This window comes from Spea bombifrons, chromosome 5 (genome assembly GCF_027358695.1).
Source record: "Spea bombifrons isolate aSpeBom1 chromosome 5, aSpeBom1.2.pri, whole genome shotgun sequence".
Lineage (NCBI taxonomy): Eukaryota > Metazoa > Chordata > Amphibia > Anura > Pelobatidae > Spea > Spea bombifrons.
In genome coordinates, this window is record NC_071091.1 from 19,609,071 (window position 1) to 19,629,148 (window position 20,078).

A 20,078-nucleotide genomic window follows, 5' to 3' on the forward strand; every position below is an offset into this window, starting at 1 on the left:
GATATAGGAAACTGCACATCTTAAAAGAAAATATACAACTTGTGTGATAGTTTTCTCTTAACCTTAAAAAAAGCCAATAGTTATGAATGATTTGCTTTTGTTATGCAGCGGATCAATACAAGTCACTATTGTACCACTTGGCTGAATTCCCAGAAAAATGTTGAAACAACAGTAAAATATGGCTGACATTAAAAAGCAGTGGAAAACATTTACATGTGATCTCCCGGTATATAACATTCTATCAACAGTTTCTCCTCGTTGTGACAGAAAATAAATTTTACACGACACATCATTAAAACCATAGGCCCTAAGGGGTGTGGGCAGCACAAAGCTTTCTCCATTTTGACATATCACAAGTGCTACATTTGAGGTCAGTAGACAAGTAAGAAGCCTGTAAGTGTCCAAAATAATATGCGCATAAACTTCCCTAATAATAATAGGAGGAAGATTTCCTGGAGCTAACAGCAGTTAGCGGTACACCAAGAGGAAAGCATCTGGAATCGTCATTCTGTGTACTAGTTATACAAAATTCTGCAGCAGCACTGGGACCTCACACAGTTTTTATGCAGAAATTTATTTTAGTACCTATTATACTAATATAGCTTTCTGGTCTTTGGGTCTAAGCATTTTCAAGACCTCCCCATATATGATGAGGCTTGCTATATGAAACACTTGCTATTTGACAATGCGCACCATGCTTGTATCATAGATCCAGCCGTAAGCCTCATAAATGGATGGAGAAAGGGCAAAGTGTAAGTTCAGAGGTGTTTTCCCCCTGAATTCAGCAGCTGATTATAAAAAGCCCAGAATCATTATTATCGATCTCAATTTCTTCCATGTTGTGATCAATAACTGTTAACAAAGCTCAATACCCACTATCGTTGAAGCAGGATATAATCAATGAGATTCCCACAAAGCAAAAAAAATGCTAAATTATCAACAACCTGAGTGGAATCATGACCGTTCATAACCATAATGACAATGCGCGAAAAGGCAACAAAAGCTAAACTTCTTTTTAGTTAAATTAACAAAAAAAGACTCATTAATTTAGAGAATAGGCCAAAGAGGGCTCCAATCAAAAGCTAGGCTTTTATTTAATTATTTTTGTGCACTTGTAAATGAAAGCAAGAGTTTGAAGAAATAAGTTGTTTCTAAGCCCTTTTGTTCTGGAACTCCATCCAAAATGTGACTTTATTGTCAACTTATATCTATCTATCTATCTATCTATCTATCTATCTATCTATCTATCTATCTATCTATCTATCTATCTATCGTGTAGTCTATAGTATATAGTGTATATATACTAGAGAGTGAAAAAAACAATGGAATGCAAACAGAATTGGAGCTCTCTGCTTCCTTTTTGGGGTCATTCCTTGTTTTTGGACCTTTTGGGGTCACTTAGAAATGTCCTTGTTTTTGAAGAAAAAGCAATTTTTGCCATTAACATCAAATGTAGACATTGTTAATGTTGTAAATGATTAATGGAATATCTTCCTAGATGTACAGAGGTCCTTTATCAGCAACCATCACTCCTCTGTTCTAATGGCATGTTGTGTTTGCCAATCCAAGTTTAAGTTTCAAAGGCTAATTGATCATTAGAAAACCCTTCTTGCAATTATGTAAGCACAACTAGGAATTTGCTTGTTTTCCATGAAAACAGCTAAGTGAGCACAAACGTTTGATACGTTGTGTATATATGATCACACACACGGACGAGATGTTCAGTTAGTTCTCTTATTCAGTATCATTTGGATATCGCTGTTTTCATTTCTTATCTTAAGAAACAAACATGAATAGGGGTTTTGTTCAAATTGATCTAGGTACACCCTAGATATGTATTGAATTTCTATGTGAAGTGAACATTCTGCTGTTATTGTATCTGAATTCTTGAACAAAAAACAGTAGTGGGAGTAATCAACCATCCAAATGTCATTCATCTGTGTGGGAGATTTATAACAGTGGGATGTTGTCTGGCTTCTAAAAAGTGTAGGACCTGATTTATTAAAACCTCAGTGCACATTTTAGCTTAAGAACTGCCAACGCTCATGACAAATTTTAATCCTTGACATAGTTCTCTGTCATTTATTACCTCCTGGTGTGGCTTAACCAATGAAATCGTATTAGTCATGATACTGAACACCTGCTCGATTACTGTTCCTTCACACTTTGCACACCACAATGCAGGAGTCCATTATACCCATAATGTCAGACCTCCAGTGGCATGCTCTAGAAAAGGTCACAGGGTGGATCTGGACTAACACAACTACTGCAACAGGAATTTATTAATTCCAGATTGTTCTTGCTCTATATGGAAGGAAGGAAGCAAGCATTGTGTTAGCACAGGGTTCGTCAGCTTCTTACTGTAATTCAGCTTATTGTAGGTAGAATATGCTGTATATAATATGTGGATTGCTCTTATTCTTCGGGAACGTGGCTATGTGACCTCCAACTGTGCTTCAGAAATGGTTTATGTAACTTTTTAACAAGAGTGGTTGACAGGTCTCAAGCAAGCAACTGTGCACCACAATTATTTATCAAGCTATATTATTACTGCATAAATATTCCAGATTCAATCTGGTTGAGATATTGTGGAATGAAAAAAATCATGGGATATTTGTTCATTTATGCATTTTCTTTGAATATTTACTACTGTGTTTTACTTTACAGAATGGGTAACTCACAGGAACAGTTTTTTTCTCTTGTCTGATGACATATTATTTTTTTAATTCATTAAATTCATTACAATTTCTGGTTTAAGTAGGTTATATTATAATGGTTTTGTGATCTTTTGTAAACTTTCCTCTCCTATTATAATACATCCTTGATTCCAAATATTGGTAAAGGTATCAGATTGCTTGAGCCATGGACATAGCCATAGTCTTGAGTTTATTATGTGCAAGACTGGACAACAGGCGTGCCTTCACATGACAGGAGCCAATCACACAGTTATATACATCCAATGTATCACTATTGACCAACATCAAGATGTATAAAAAAATATGAACAAAAATAATCCATGTCAGATACAAATGTCATTGAGATTAGATACTTTTTATTCCCTGTAATCCAGTGCAAAATATGCTCCCAATATCCATGTAGTCCCATACCAGACCAATCAGAGAATACTCAGCCAATGAGAAGCCACTAGTTAACCTTGAGGTAAGTAAACAGTTGGAATTGACAGCCTTCCTTTACGAAGTAAGCAATACATTGAAGGTATTGGGGATGGTGGCCAATTCACTGTATGAATGAGGAAAGCAAAAGTCACTCTTGGTGCTAAAAAAACTGAGTGCTAAGTAAGGTTTAAATGTTTGGATGCTAACATTTGCAGTTGCTAATTTGTATATTCTCTGTTACAAAAGTTCTTTGTGGCTTGCAGACAATGGCATGCAAACTATTCTCAGTTCCAAAACATACCCAAATGCTTATACCCTGAAGCTTATTTTATTACTATACATAAGGTGGGGGGAAGGCAAAGTGAGCATGCTTACACAGTGTGCAAGCACCAGAGAAAGCTGCAGGTGAGGTAAGGGACTACAAGAGGGTGGGAGCTAGTAAGTAGGAGGGTAATAGAAGCTGTTTAGGGGGACTGACAAGCTATTTGGAGGCAAAGATGGAACAGGCATTCTGTTTGGTGGCATGACAAGTGGCAAATATGGCACTGACAAGCTGTTTAGGGGCTAAGATGACACAGAAAAGCTATTTGGGGCAAAGATGGCACAGATAAGCTGTTTAGGGACACTAACAAACTGTTGGCAAAAGATGGTACAAGCAGGCTGTGTGAGGGCAAATATGGCACAGGGAGGCTATTTGGGGCACTCACAAACTGGTGGAAAAGGTGGCACAGAAAAGCTGTTTAGGAGCAGAGATAGCACTGACATGCTGTTTGGGGGCAAAATGGCACAGACAAACTGTTTCGGTGGTATTGTGATGCGGATATGCTGGTTTTGGTGCAGATTTGGCACTCACAAGCTGTTTGGGGCAAAGGTGGCACTGCAGACATATTGCTTGTAATTTTCTCGCCAGGGCCCAGTGGTTTCTAGTTATGCCTCTGCTTTGAATGGTAGTAATATACTGGTTCTCATGTATAATTGTGAGTGCAGGTTTAATAACAACGATTAGTGTTGCCTATGACTATTGTTGTGTATAACAGGAGAGTTCCCCCAACGTGGGCTTTGGGCAGAATTAACATGAGTATGTATGTAGGTATGAAAATACAAAATCTAAAATTAAATAGTAAGGTAATAACCCAAACATATTTGTATGCCTACTTTGATACTTAAAATTATTTTCCAAAACATTCAAACGAGTTGCGTGATAAATGCTGGGGCCATATCTGCCAATATGATATACTGTTTACTGCTTATATGGGTTTTGATGACCTACCCCATTTTGCCCAAGGCACCTACTATTTGTCTATACTACATGGGAGTATAAATGATAAACAGACCAAGTATATAAGATATTAGCTTTATTCTCTTCCTTCTAGGATGAAGACTGGCTGTAATGTTATGTGGGGTGACTAGTTGTTCACAACATGCTTTCAGAATGATAGAACTGTATACAGAATTCATACTAACTGGATAGATAGATGAAGAAACTAGAGGAGGCCAGTATAATGTATAATGCTTGCACAATAATAATTGAGTATAATTTATTATGCTTGCACAACTTAATGACATTGCAGATCACCTCACCATGTAGAAGTAATTAACATCCTCAGGATTCCCCACCTTTCTAACTTGGGGAATTACATTTGCAAACATAGTGATTATTATAATATGTTTAATATCTGTTTAGTGACATAAAATATCACAACAAACAAAGGCTTCCACATAGCTACCATGTGACTTCACATAAATGTAACTTGTACATTTGGATAAGTAAATTCGAATTATTAGCGAATTGGACTATAACGAAAGGTTCACCAATATTTTCCTTACTAGTACGATGAAGACAGTAACATGCCATAAATTCTACCATTGAGTATTAGGACTGATACAGAATAACAATAATAAATCGGTTGTATCACTATCTCAGCTAAGCCACAATCTTGACTAAAGCCTGGCCAACACTGCTCTGTAGTTTCACAATGTGACAGAAGCACCACCTGGCACCATCTAGTGCTGGGCAGTAGTAGTATCATGAATCTCGGTCCTTTCTCAGTCTCCTTTGTCCATCTAAACTGCTTTGCATCTTTCTTGAAAAAGGACACACATTAAGTACCACCGTGCCTTTGCATTTTTTGATATTAAACAAGCATATATATCTAGTCTAAAGGCAAATAACTGTTCTGCTTACACAATATACACTCAAATACATTTAGATGAGAAAGCCTTATAACTTAAAATAGTCTTTTGTCTTAATAATTCTGTTTAGTGTTACAATTTTTATGGTCCAGTTGCTTAATGGATTTAAACTTTATTATATATTATGACAATGGCTATGGTATTTTTAGAAAATCAAATTAAGTTACTATGCTACCATGACTTAAAAAAAAAAACATTTACCGTAAAATTATGTTTGCTTTATATTACTGTATTATTAGACATTTAAAGATGCATAATCTATTATGACTATACTAAAGGGATGACTAAAAAAAATATAAATTAGAAATATGGTAAAGTAGTCAACCAAATGTCCTAGAAATACATATCCACCAGAAAAAAGACACAGCACATCTCTTGAATGGAAATGTTAATTAATTTCAACAAAACATTTTAGTCCTCATGAACCTTTATCAAGCCATAAATGTGTTTCCAATAAAACATATATATGTTTCTTGTAAACAAGCTTGTTTCTTTTTTTGGCCAAATGTTGGTATTTAGTACCTTCTGGAATCTACACTCCACTGTCCTGGTCCCCTCCCCCTCTGGCCTCCTACAAGCCACAACTTTGCACCTTTTAACTACAAGAACTTTCTCTTATTTTACCTATCTTTCCTCTCCTGTAGCCTTTCCGTAACATCACAAGCCATGTGCTAGCCACCTTCTGAAACCAAAACGCTAAGCCACCCACCCTTCTGTTTTATTTTATTTTAAAATCCTGTTCTGCATCCTGAAATTACCTAGCCCTAATTTCACCCCTAATTGCACCCCTCCTTTTGTTTCAATTACCCATACTAATCCCTTAGATTGTAAACTCAAGAGCAGGGCCCTCAAAACCCACACACTGATCATGTGACTATACAAATCAATTGTATAAATTAACCTATGTGTAAAAAAAAAAACTTGAATACCTCAACAATAAAAACAGTATAGATATCATTACATGCTCAATATATTGCAGTATGGTACATTATTAATAGTTACATGGAAATGTTATTTCAAGTCCCCTTCGTAACAGAAACAGAATCATATTATATATCAGAAGAGACCAAAAGGTTTGCTAAACATTTGCATATTAAAGTATTTAAACCAAAATTGGACACATAATTAAAAATGAATGTGAACAGGGAGTGTACCCACACACCCTTATTCAATATTCCTCACATCAACTCATAGCAGTTACATGAGTATCAAGGAACAAACCACACGTGGAATCGCCTCACTTTTACCTAACTTTCCCTGCAAATTCTGTGCATCTGGTAACACTCATGTACATAGGGGTCTGGCTGCCCACTCTAATACTGTTGTGAAAGAATCAACTTTGAATGGAACCCCCTGATAAAATGGACTTTTAAGATGCCTCTATAATCAATATTAGCAAGACGTCTGGGGAATTGCTAGTGCTGGCCCTACATTATGAACAGTTGAAAGCGTTTAAACCACAACTCTACTGGCAACTGTTCATTTTGTGAATAAACCCCATTTATTGCATTATATTATATTTTACTGCTGTATATATTTCTGTTATCATGAAAATGTGTTAAAAAATTATATGAACAAAATTATATTATTAGTGATACATTGCAATTATTCCTAAATGAGTCTCTTCTAATTAAAATAGAGCCCGAAGCAGTATCTTAACTTCCAATTATGCATTTGCACTTGTGAACTTCAAAAGACCTACAAATGATTTCAGATATTTCTTTACAACCCATTAATATCATCAGACAGCATGTTTGTGGGGTTGTACGAAGAGCATGGAAACAACTACATTATTTCTTAGCGTGTATGCTGGATAAGTATGGCCAGTCTCCTACAATACTGAACCTCAAGTGGTCTAAAATGTATGGGTTCAAAAATGTCTTACTATTTACTAAGCAAATTATTGCATCAAAGCAACAAACCTAAAAAATAGCTTAATAAACAACAATTTCATGTTAATGTAACTATATACATCTAAAGCTTCCTGCATCATGTTTGGCATGACACCAACAGTTTGGACAGAGGTCAAATGTTCCTTTTTCCCTGTTTACTTGAATACTGAGAACCTTTTAGCCTCCTTGTGCTTAGCATGTGAAATAATATGACCCTTTTCACTTGAGGAAGCATCAGTCAACTCAACATGGTAGTGTGCCATTGACACAGAAGGGCCATGGCAGGATTCAATCCTGACCGCGTTTGAAAAAAAAATGAAATCAGATATAATTACCATACATTAAACCTTCAAGCCTTTTTAAGCCTTTCTATGCCCTGAAAAATCCTCAGGCCCTCCTGAGGAACCTAGAGTGCATCCACCGCGGAGGACTGAATTCTGTTACGACAGCTGGGTATCATGTTTTTGTAATTATAAAATACTGCTTAAATTATTTGTAATATTCACAAATATGTCCTCATCATTTTAGTATTAGATTTTATGTGCACAATGTGTTACAATGTTTGTTGCATGTGTGCTCTGAAACCTCTCTATTCTTTATTAGCATGTTGCAGGGAGGTTCTTGGGAAGTCAAAACCCACTTGACCAGTATATTTGTATTTTGGGGGGGGGGTTGTATTTTTTTGTACATTTTCGGTAGCCCAAAGCATAGAAACAATAGTTGAAAACCTCCAGGTAAAATACTTTTTAACCTGTACAAACCTACCAAAACAAACAGAATGGGTGAAAAATCTGAAAGCTACTGTTATAGTATATAATATGTATATGTTATATTAAGTTATATTATAAAAGTTATGATATTTTAAAAACTACAACAAATGTAAAAATCGGCAGAAACAGAATGTGTAAATCATGAAAGTTCCAATAACATTTCACAGTCAAAGGCGAAAACACAATGTGTATTTTTACAACATAAATACGACATAAATACAAAGTCCAGTGGCTGAAACATTCACGGTGTGTGTAACACACACACACACACAAAAATTATATATATATATATATATATATATATACACACACACACACACACACTATAAACATTGGTCAACCACTGGCTGATTTATCTCCAGTGGAAAGGTCAGCTTACATTCAGCACCTAGTTATAATTATTTTAGGACCTACTATGATCAGCAATGTCAGAAGTATAGTACGTTTGCAGTTAGGTTGTCTGGAGTGCCTCAAATCTTCATGAGTCACTTAGTAAAATTTTTAGAGTGCCGAATGTCTTATATCAAATTCTTCAATGTGTCTTTCAGTGACACTTTGTATTCAGGTTTTAAGAGCATGTTCTTGCTAGAATTCTTGTTTAACAATTATGTTCCTTTTCCAAAGACTTCATATGCCTGTTTCTCCGGACCAGGTTTTTAAGATATCTGCATATGAGAAGAAGTGAATTGAGGAAACATGCCCTGTTGATGTATCCTGGTTCAAGTTGTAAATTCAGTACCTTAGATCTGGATACACCAAGATAAAATGTATAATAATCTAAATGAATATACATACCTCAATATACCTAATTATTTATTAGCAATGTAAGGAAGCAATACACAGTTCTCCCTTAAGTAGTGCTAAGGACTTGATGCTGACAGTCTAATACCTCTCGTAGTGTGAAATGGACCAAAAGGGTGTGCTCTGGCTACCAAGACATTTTATTTGACCTCGAGATCTATTTGCAGCGGTTTATGTTCTAACATAACAGTCTAATATCTAACATTAGGCAGAATTAAGTATTCTATTGTGTTTATATAACACATTGATCTGTGCGTACATGCTATTGTGACTTTTGGGTTGTGGAGCACTGTGATGCACGCACTCCCAAATACTCTGAGTTTCTAGAATGAAGGCACATCAGGGCAGGACAGAAGGACAGGGGGGTCATCGTCCCTCCCAAAGTTACTTGGAATGTATGCATCCCCAGTAGTAATTTTAAGTCAGTTGAAATAGCCATTTCACATAGATGACGGCTCATACAGACTAGAAACAGGCTCTGCTGTATAATGAATATTTTGTTCCACCATCTACATAGCAACGCTGTGGAATTATTGAGGTACAAACTTTGACATTGCTATGCATATAGTGGAACAGGCAATCAATTGTTAAGTGCCACTGCATAGTACGTGACCAAGCCCAGAATATACAGTGCCTTGGAGATGATTCTAAGCCAATTAACCAACTACATCTTAAAACAAAAAGGCACTGAATTTGCACACCGAATACATCACTCTTTTTTGAGAGTGTTCTTATGTAGACATGACATTTTGAACATCCTATTTTTTGAACAGGACTGTCTTTACCACAGAACAAAAAGGAAACCTTTTTTGAAGTGTGTTGTTGAAAGTGTTTTACCCCCATGTCTATATTCCTTACATAGGAGTATAGCAAAAAATCAAAACATGGTTAATCAATCCTGTAGGGCACCAACGAACTTAATTTTCAAATACATTTTTGCAAAGCCTTTCCCATTCACGATTGGAAAATGCTGATTAAATGATCAGTTCTTAAACATTTTAATTAACCCAAACAAGAAATAGAAAAAGGTTTTTCATTTGCAATTAAAATGCATATTAAGTATTTAATAAACCTGTAGAAATGTTTAAAAATGTTTGTTCCTGGACACTTTACTGTACTTTGAATGGGGGTCAGCACACATTTTTCCCAGTGGGAGTCCTGGCAATTTTTAGTAGTTTTGCTATAGTTTTAGATTTAGGTAACATTCACATAAGCAGTTTATACTTTGCCTAGGGGCAAATATATACAATATGTTAAGCTACATATAGATACCTAGTTTAAGGGAAACCGTGTATAAAATCACATGTAAAAATATTGGTTCATATTATTTCCCCATATATGTATGCAAAACCAAATAGTAAATGTCACTAAAACGAAATCATTTCTTGCATGTTAGAAAGGATTAGTATTTTTTTTCTATCCAGCATGCTGGCCAGCTGATCTGCCAAAAGATCAGCTGGCGGCATCCGGTTTCACTTTGTTTTCCCACCATATTTGTCTAGCTCAATTGGTCTATGAAGAATTTTACTATGTATCTCTCCAAAGGAAGTCTCTGCATGACTTTCGGTTAAAGAGAAAAGCTTTATGTCTGCAGTCAAACGTGCCCGGCTTCTGCTGTAGATAGAGGGCATGGCTGCTGATTGGCATCTTAGCCCCAATACACTACATGAAGGTTTTTTCCCCATTCACATTAAACACTAGTGGACAGGACACCTTATGGTACCACCACCTATGAGATACTGTACATGGTTGGCATCCTGGGTCTAGTTTCATAACCATGTGACATCATTGGTTGACACTTAAAAGGGATAAAACATCCAAAAACTCGTATGAAGTTTGATTTTACTATGTGCTTCCTGGAGGATTCAACAGAAAACAGAAAAGATGTATGTATGCCCCTGCCACTACCCTAGCTGTTTATATGCCAACGCTCCCATACAACATGTTTATAATAGTAAATGATTGGTCTGCAATGTGTTAACAGCTACTGGTTTGAAGTGTTTCTGTTTTATATCATGGTCATAAAACATATTTAGATACTGTATCCAGTTCAAAACAATCAGCTACAGCATACGTTGAGATTCTCAAGTACTACCTCTTGGCAAAAAAGAAATATTTGGATGTTATTTTTCTATTGTTGAACACTGGTCATTGGAAAGAACATATGTGTTTATTAACGCTGTCACACATTGTAATCAGACTTTGATTAGTCACATTGCACTTGATATTAATAGTAAGTGTATTTTGTGAAGCCAAAGGTACTCCTAGGAGAGATTTCTCTAAACTGTTTTTATACTATGTATTTATACGTTGTTCTTCTGACAGTTCTTAAATGTTTCACTAGTGTGATGATCATACGCACAATGGTTCCTTCTGAGACTTTTGATTGTTCATTTTCAACTTTCCATGTTTATTTTCATAAGTTACCACATGTACCACAAGTGTAAAGTCTAAAACTATATCTCTTCTGCGCAAAGATAAAACAAACCAGTATTTGTTTGTAGAGCAAAAACCAATACATGAATACAAAAAAATAATAACTGTAAAGCAAACACAAAAAAATATTTTAAAAAAAAATCACTACAGGAATGTTCAAAAGCATTCTCAAAAGTTCTTAATAAGTAAGTATATTTTAAACATGCAAATAAGGGCACAGAAAAGATTATTTTTGATCCCTTAACTGCGCTTCCAAGGATTCCATTGCCTGCATATGCAGCTACTTGGGCAAGGCAGAACACCCCGGCCGTTGGTCTTGTTAGATCTCAACAGTGTGCCTGCAAAATAGACATTACATGGTTCTGTCTTCAGCGCTCACCTTGTTGCATGCAGAGATCAGTCTTCTGTTGCATGCATGCACGCACATCTTTATAAACCACTGCTACTCATTCACAGGTACAATGTAACAGTAAGTCCTATTTATCCTGCATTTTCTGCAGCCTTCATCCCATTTCATGCATCTTTGTAGCTTTCTGGGTAGCCCTGTAGACCAGTGGTGCTTTCCTAACCAGGCTCCTTATACTTGTAGTAATCCACCACTGGTTGTGTGAGACACAATTAACACTTTTAGCATCTGTTCACTCTGACCTGATGAGACATTTCTGAATAACAGGGTTGAAATCCATGGAAATATTGAGCAGTGCGGTACTGACAATAATCATGAGCACACACAAGGGAATCATAATCAACAAAACATCAGGGGAAAACCGCAGGACTGGCAATGACAAAGTGGCTCTGGCACGTTAAGACCACCAGAGGCCGTCGGCTTTATATATACGGAGCGGAACGCCGCGCTCGCGTTGCGCGTTGCGCGTGGCAGAGCATTTCTAGCTGCTGCCCGCACGATGCATTTGCCTGGTGTCCCAGATGGCCAGCCCAAGCCTAGGAGACCGAGAAATTAAGGGCACAACGAGACTGTTATTTCACAGGTTCATTCTTTTTTAAACCAGTCATACACTGTGGACTGTACACCATCACTAATCATGGATTGTTAAATGACTAATAATTCAGGCCTAAACATAAATAGGGTAACTATAGCTGTAAATAAAGATGCTGATTCATGAAGCAAATCTGCTGCGACTATCAAAATGTGGGCAACTCTGTATATATATATATATATATATATTTACCACTAAATTATGCAATACAAAGATATTCAATTTAAAACAAAATGTAAAAATATCCCAACTTGAATTGGTCATAAACTATAAAGATGAAAGATAATATAATTTCACTTCAATTTCTCTCTGCTCGCCTCAACCTTCTCATATTTCCCACAAGACGTTTTCTAAACTTTCTCACAAATTTATTGAGGTCTTTCTCACTAATTTATTGAATTTATTTAACCCCTTAAGGACCGGGCTCATTTTTCGTTTTGTACCCTGTGGGACCGCAGCTGTTTTGACACTTTTGTGGTGCTTGTGTTCAGCTGTAATTTTCTCCTCACCCATTTAGTGTACCCACATAAGTTATATATTGTTTTTTTCAGGACAAGATGGGCTTTCTTCGGATACCATTATTTTGATCGTATCATCTTATTTACTATAAAAAAAAATAAAAAAAACATGGTGAAAAATTGAAAAAAAACACATTTTATGACTTTTATTTGAAAAATCTTTCACTCACCTAAAAAAGCAAGTAAAAAACTAGCTAAATAGATTCTACTACTTGTCCTGAGTTTAGAAATACCCAATGTTTTTAAGTTTTTTTGCTGTTTTTTGTAAGTTATAGGGCAATAAGTACAAGCAGCGTTTTTATGATTTCCAAATGTTTTTTAACAAATCTGGTCATTCTGCCTCCATCTCCTCTTTGGAAGATCTTTGAAGCCAGTTAACTCAATTTAACCCCCTCAAACCATATATTTTTGAAAACTAGACACCCCAGGGTATTCCAAATGCTGTTATTTTAACCCTTTCCATGCACCAATTATAGAACTACACTTTGTCAAACTTTGTAATAGTCATTTTTTTATTTTTTTTTTTCACACAAATTGTACTTTAGTTATAGATATACAGGTCCTGATATATGTCACTATCAAACAACACCCCAATGTGTGTTCAGGAACATCTCCTGAGTACAGCGATACCCCACATGCATGGGTTTGTCAGATAGTTTGGCTGGTAAAAGGCTACTTTTGGGGCATGCGTAATCCAGGTGGTCATTTGGTCATTCTGCCTCCATCTCCATTTTGGAATATCTTTGAAGCGGGTTAACTCAATTTAACCCATTCAAACCATATATTTTTGAAAACTCGACACCCCAGGGTATTCCATATGCTGTTATTTTAACCCTTTCCATGCACCAATTATAGAACTACACTTTGTCAAACTTTGTAATAGTATTTTTTTTCCACACAAATTGTACTTTAGTTATAGATATACAGGTTCTGGTATATGCCACTGTCAAACAACACCCCAATATGTGTTCAGGAACATCTCCTGAGTGCAGTGATACCCGACATGCATGGGTTTGTCGGGTTGTTTGAGATTTAAAATGCCACATTTGGGAAGTACGCTTTTTTCTCCATTTTGGCACATTTTTTTTTATTTTTTTTCCATTTTTAATTTTTTTTTTTGAATATTTTACTAATCACATAGTGATTAGAAAGCTGGGCTCCATTGACTTGCATGGTTGAATGCAGTACCTGTATTCAACCAGCAAGTGGAGCCAGAGTTCTCTAGAGGGTCTGGAGACCGTCTAGCTAACTCTATCATCTTTATTGTTTATTTTCCCGGGCCGCCGCCATCGTCGATCGCCTCCTAAACGCTTTTAAAACGGGCGTCCGCCGCCATACAATGTATGGCGGCTGTTGACGCCCCGGGGAGGGGCCAGACATGGCCCCCGATGCCGATCTCGGCGTTACTGAATGCCTCGACATCGAGGCATTACAGTAACGCCGTTTAAGCGAAGAAAGTGATCGTTGATCACTTTCTAAGCTTATTTTATTTTATGACGGTTCAGGACCGTCAAAGGTCATTTAGCGACCTTCATGTCATGACGGTCAAAGGTCGCGAAGGGGTTAAAACCGACTATGGCGTAAACATGCATGTTCTCATTGGAAGCACCAATGCACAGCTCGAGTACCGCAAAGCAAAGATTCCTTTTTTTCCATGTACCCGATTCTTGTATGTATAGCACATGGTGGAACTGCACCAGCCACAGCGTTCCGCCTATAGATACCTGTTCCAGCTTTGTTACATGTCATTGGTGCAGGACATCCTTGGAAACTTTGCAATATTTTTTCACTAGAAGCTTACAGAATAAATTAATTAATATGAGGTGAAAATTGTTTTATGATAAAGCCATGAAAAAAGGATTAGGCATGCATTTATAATCTAGACATGCATAATTATGAAATAGCAAGTAGGTACATCTGTATGATTTTATACTCTTTCCTCAGAGCCTAAAATACTTGCTCAGTTATTACTTTGTAACTATGTTGGTCTGTAAAATATGTTTATAAATTAAAATGTGCAAATAAACTAGATCATTTGCTCATAAACATAAATAGCTACCAGGAAGTGACAGTCACTTGAAAGTGTGGAATACCTAAACTACATCCCATAAAACAAAAGTGTCCCCCTTTGGCCAGTTGAAACCGTGGTGGGGTACACTGGTCCTGGTTCAGCTTGTGCCATGCCACCCGTTGGCTTACTCACCAGTGTTTCATTAATGAACTGCATCCCTAAAATTGTTTTTATATGAGAGGAAAATGAAGATCTTGCATTTTCCAAAAATACTCTTCAAAACCCAAGTTGCTGACGTTGAGTCAGCGAGCGTAATAACTCAAGATATATTTTCAAAACAAATTGCTGGCTTTTATTGAATTACAATACTAAGCCAGCAGTGTAATAGTTATGATCGCGGATCATCAGAGCTGTAGCCAGGGCTATTGGTGCCTGGGACAGAGTCAGAGGAACCTCTCCACACTGACCTCACACCCATGTCTGGATACAGGGGCATTTCTGCAGGTGGGTCAGGAGTGCCTCTCACCTTGCAGCACCTGGAGCAGTTGTCTCTCTTGCTCTATGTAAGTTATAGTCCTAGCATGAAAACACCACCCTTGTTAGTTGCTTGACCTGTTTAAATGATAGCACAACGTCCAAACTGTATGGTGAAACATGGACTTACAGGCACTAGTTTTAGTATTAGCAGAAGTAGTAGTTAGGTAGAAGTGAAACTTCAAACATAAAGCTGATGTCACCTTTGTTAGGGCTTCGGACATTACAGTATCTTTTTTTAAAGACAGCTCTTTCTGCAATCAGCTTTCTGAAGACGTTACATTGAAAGTGAGATTGGAATTGTGGCCTGTTGAAGTTTGATTTTTTTTTTTATTATTTCATTTTCAGTTGTAATAAGCTTCTTGACATAAAATGATACTGAAAACTAAGTATTTAAATGCTGAACATTTGAACAGAAGTGTTTCATAAAGTCTGCTTGATATATTGCCCAGTCTCCCAGGTTGAAGTCTCTTGTAATGGCTTGATGATTATTATAAAAACATTGAAGCTTCAGAGGTACTGATATTGTTAGATATAAACCATATAATTGACAATATAATTAAAAGAATGATTTTTTCACATAAACAGAAGAAAAGACAGAGATTACATAGGGTGACTTCTTTTACTTTTACTCTCACAATTCATGGAAATCTTTGTGTTTGTTAATAAAAAGAAGTCATGGAGTAATTGAAGAAATGTCCTCTACAATATCCTGTTAAAGGTTGCTGATTAGCTACTTAAAAATGTTGGTACTATAAAAATGATACTTGAGACATCAATCAATGATCTTCAACATTTTATGTGTGAATAATAAGAAGTGGAATAGCACTTTGATCAAAATACCAATTTGTTGGTTGCTAATTAGTTATAATTTGTTGTACCAAGAGGCTTGGAAAGGAATCCATAAATACAGATCATGCCTGGTAGCAGACCTAGGTTTTTGACACCAGTTTGAGGTGGCTTATACTTGGTCTACAAACCCAAAATACAGGGTAGGCTTCTGAGAGCTAATGCAGATCGAAAGGCCAATATCAGAATTTTTGTTAGCATTGAACATTCCCTCCAAAGCTGAACACCTTTTCAGTTAGACAACAATGGAATACATTATTTAATTTATTCCACAATAGTGATGTAACCTATGAATCAAGTCCTTCATTTCCATCAGGGAGATGCGTCATGCGAGAGTAGTGCCATCTATACTTTCAATAACCCCAGGAAGGTGGACACTACAATGCCAACTAAATAATCAAAGTGAACCTTTGAACAGGGGTTTTAATGTGAATCAGCATGTTGTAGATAGATAGATAGATAGATAGATAGATAGATAGATAGATAGATAGATAGATAGATAGATAGATAGATAGATAGATAGATAGATGTACATACATATTAAGTAGTGGGAAATCTGATGCATACAGTATGTTGTTTTGTGTGAAAAGCTTAATTAATATCAGCAGTACATTAGATAAGCCTATGAAAAGACATATTTATATTAATTCCAAATGCTCTTTAAACTGTATATTTCTATGATAAAAAAGGTATAAACACAGCACAAGAACAATGATCCATGTGCTTTTTTATGGAGATCATCTACCACTTCTTCACATGGTGACCAAACAAGACTTGCATATTTCAGCATAGAATTTCATCATAAACTCAAAACAAACATACAAATACAAGTAACAAAAAGTTGTTGCATCTACGAACACAGAATATATTTTGAGCATGAAAATAAGACTTTTCAGTTTTGTTTGGGTCCCAAATATCCGATCGGTCTCATTATTGTCACCAACTAGATGTTCTGTAGTTGCTGCACAGTTTATATAATAACATTATACAAAACAGCACACGACATACAGAAGAGCTCTTAGCATATCATACCACTGTACACTATTTGCTATGACAACTCCTTTTTTAAACAGTTTGCACTTGAGATATATAGCAAGATGACTACTCGGCTTTACTAATGACCATAAGCACCACAGAGATGGAAAAATCAAAAGAAGGAACAGTGTTAATGGTATAGCCCTTTTAATCACTCCATGGTGTAGACTCCATTGGAGTAAAACACCTTAATAAGGTTTGTTCCCTTAAACTGCAGGTTCTTCTACTGCCCATATATGCACATTTCAAGGTAACAAACCAGCCACAATGCCTTAGCTGGAGATATCTGCGGTCAGATCTAATGACTTCTACAGTAAGTTAAACAGTGGATTGTCGTTCCATGTACAAATATTGTTAAACAGTGCTTGTGTGAAGAGCTAAGGCAAAAGATGATCTGTCACACAACATCTTAGTTAACTTGCAGACCCTTTTCATGTGAAGTATGCCAGAGAAAACTACAATTAATCAATCAAAGTAGCCTAGCCAAATCCCAAGTACTGTGTGTTTTCTGGTAGCCATGGAGGTATAGAAAGGTGTGATTCTGTGTGTATCTTATGATCAGTGTTAGAAACACTTGTTTTTTTCATTTATAAACTCAGTCATCAACAGCATTAGGTCTGTTTACCCTTTCAAAGCCAGATGAGCAAGATATCCCAAACACTTCTGATATAGCCATGCTCTTGCAACTCAATTCCACCCAACTGGCACTCAGAGTGTTAAGTTTCTGTTTTATACTAATGCAGACAGTGACCAGTATTAATCCAATGCTAACCGATACTCTAGCATACAGCAGAGTCAATCACTGCAATTATACTCTAAATTGTTCAATCAGTATTAACCCAGACACATTATCAACATATAAAAAATAACTCTCTCTCTCTCTCTCTCTCTCTCTCTCTATATATATATATTGCATCTGACTTTTGATAGGCTGTTTTTTTATTAACCCTATAAATGTCACAGGGGTGTTTTCCAATGCGTTCTACATTGGCTCATACCTATAAAGAATACATTTTAACCCCATTCTTACCAATACACAATCATGACATGTACTCACAGGGTGCATACCTGGATTGCAGTTCATCCAGCTGCAAAGATCAGCAGCATCTTGACTGCACAGCTGCAGTCCCCACCACCATGCATGTGATGAGCGATACAGTATGCAGTACTACAATGAATGTACTTCCCTTGGAGTAAAACTGTGTCTGTCAGCCAAAGAGATGCTATGCTGTAGGAGACTTAGCAACAGTGACACAATGCTCAAAAGAGAAAAAAAAATAACAATCAACATCCCACCCAGTGTAAGAAAGCACAGTGTGCATTCAAGATGTGCTTCATTATGTGCTATCAGTGTCTTAACCCTTCCCTTCTCCCAATAAGCCGAAGATCCACTGCTCTTACCTGTAGATGAGGGTCCATATGCGGTGGGCATCACATAGCACTTGCCTTGGGGCTGCCTGGATTGATCTGCATTTATCCTAAGCTGTCAGATGACAGCTTTCATTGAGATGTCAGGATTTCGCAGCAGGCAGAGGGGGTAGTGCAGTCCCCACACACAGTTTTCACCCCTTGCTGCTTTCTGTCCTGCTAATTACAGAATTCAGACAAGACAATCTTTTTTTTTTTTGTTCTGCCTTGAAACACTAATAAAATATAAGAGAATTAGAGCTTGCTCCATCTAGTGGACTCAGTAGACGATTCATTACAATTGATTGTCTTGTTTGTTTCTACCCTCCTCTCCTTTCCATCTCTTGCATGTTTTCTGTATGGAGTGAATTGGTGGTCCAGAGGAGGCGGTTACCACACTTATCCAGCATCACCCCCCCTTCCCCCCCCTCCATCCCTTGGTTCCTGCAGTCATTCTCACATTCAGCATCACCAAAGTGATGTCACAGTAACCCAGCTCAGTGAGCTTTTAACCTCCAGGGATTCCCTCCAGCTTGAGCCTTTTTGAATTAAAACCAATCCCTGTGTGACATCTAGAAGGGCACTCCATGTTTCATTTAATCTGGCTGCATTACTGTTTGTTTCATTAAAAACTACATCCTTATCATTCAAATGTGGGCATTTCTAATGGCTTTTCAGTAGACTGTAGATCACAGGGTAATAAATATAAAGTGACTGGCTTAAGCTCAGGCTTGGATGGTTATATAATCACCACAGTAACAGGGGATAGTTTATTTCTCAGCCAGCTGCAATCCCATTGAGTAAAGAACGCATCAGATAAAGCTTACAATATTATTGAGGTATTCTTGCTTTTACCATTTGGACCACATTTGCAAATATTATTTAAATAAAATATACAAAATAAACTACAACTAAACCAAAATAATAAAATTAAACACATGTATTGCATATTATGTTTTTCATTATTTTTTGATCTTTCTGATCAATATACAACATTTCCCAGAATCTGGATTTTCATAGCGTCTGTTAAAATATAATTCTGATTATCCTTAGTTTTGGCCCCGGTACCGGCCCATTACATGGATGGACCCTGGCAATTGCGCTGGTCCTTGTGTGTAAAATGGCCTTATATTGCTGCAAGTAAAGCAAAATTATCAGGTCATTCATTGAGATAAATGGGTCAACACCAATGAGTGCGAGTTGCTGATGAGAGGGTGGACAGCCTAGTCACCATGATTTAGATGTTTGTTTAAAGAGTTAATATTGCGAGTATATTAAAAGGAGTAGAAGGATTGCCACACATCCCTGAGGGTAATAAGTGTGTGTATTTCCAGGTCTATTGAATGCATTCACTTTTGTTAGCTCTGATTAGCTCTGGAGACAGGTTGGGTTAACCTGTGCAATCCAATCATTCTCAGTTGCATCATCAACCTTAAATTGTCTGCTGAATTTAATAGTTTTATAATTACATTAAGCATTAGAAACACCATTCCTAGTACTGTTGGATGTTTTATTAAT

General features: G+C 36.7%; 1 protein-coding gene across 1 annotated transcript in view; it reads right to left on the reverse strand.

Moving 5' to 3' along the window:
• DGKB (diacylglycerol kinase beta) overlaps positions 1 to 19,088 on the reverse strand; it is a 208,115-nt gene extending 189,027 nt beyond the window's left edge. The window contains exon 1 of the mRNA XM_053466113.1: positions 18,555 to 19,088. The gene's annotated coding sequence lies outside the window, so the exon portion shown is untranslated. The remainder of the gene's footprint in view (positions 1 to 18,554) is intronic.
• Between the last annotated feature and the right edge of the window lie 990 nt (positions 19,089 to 20,078).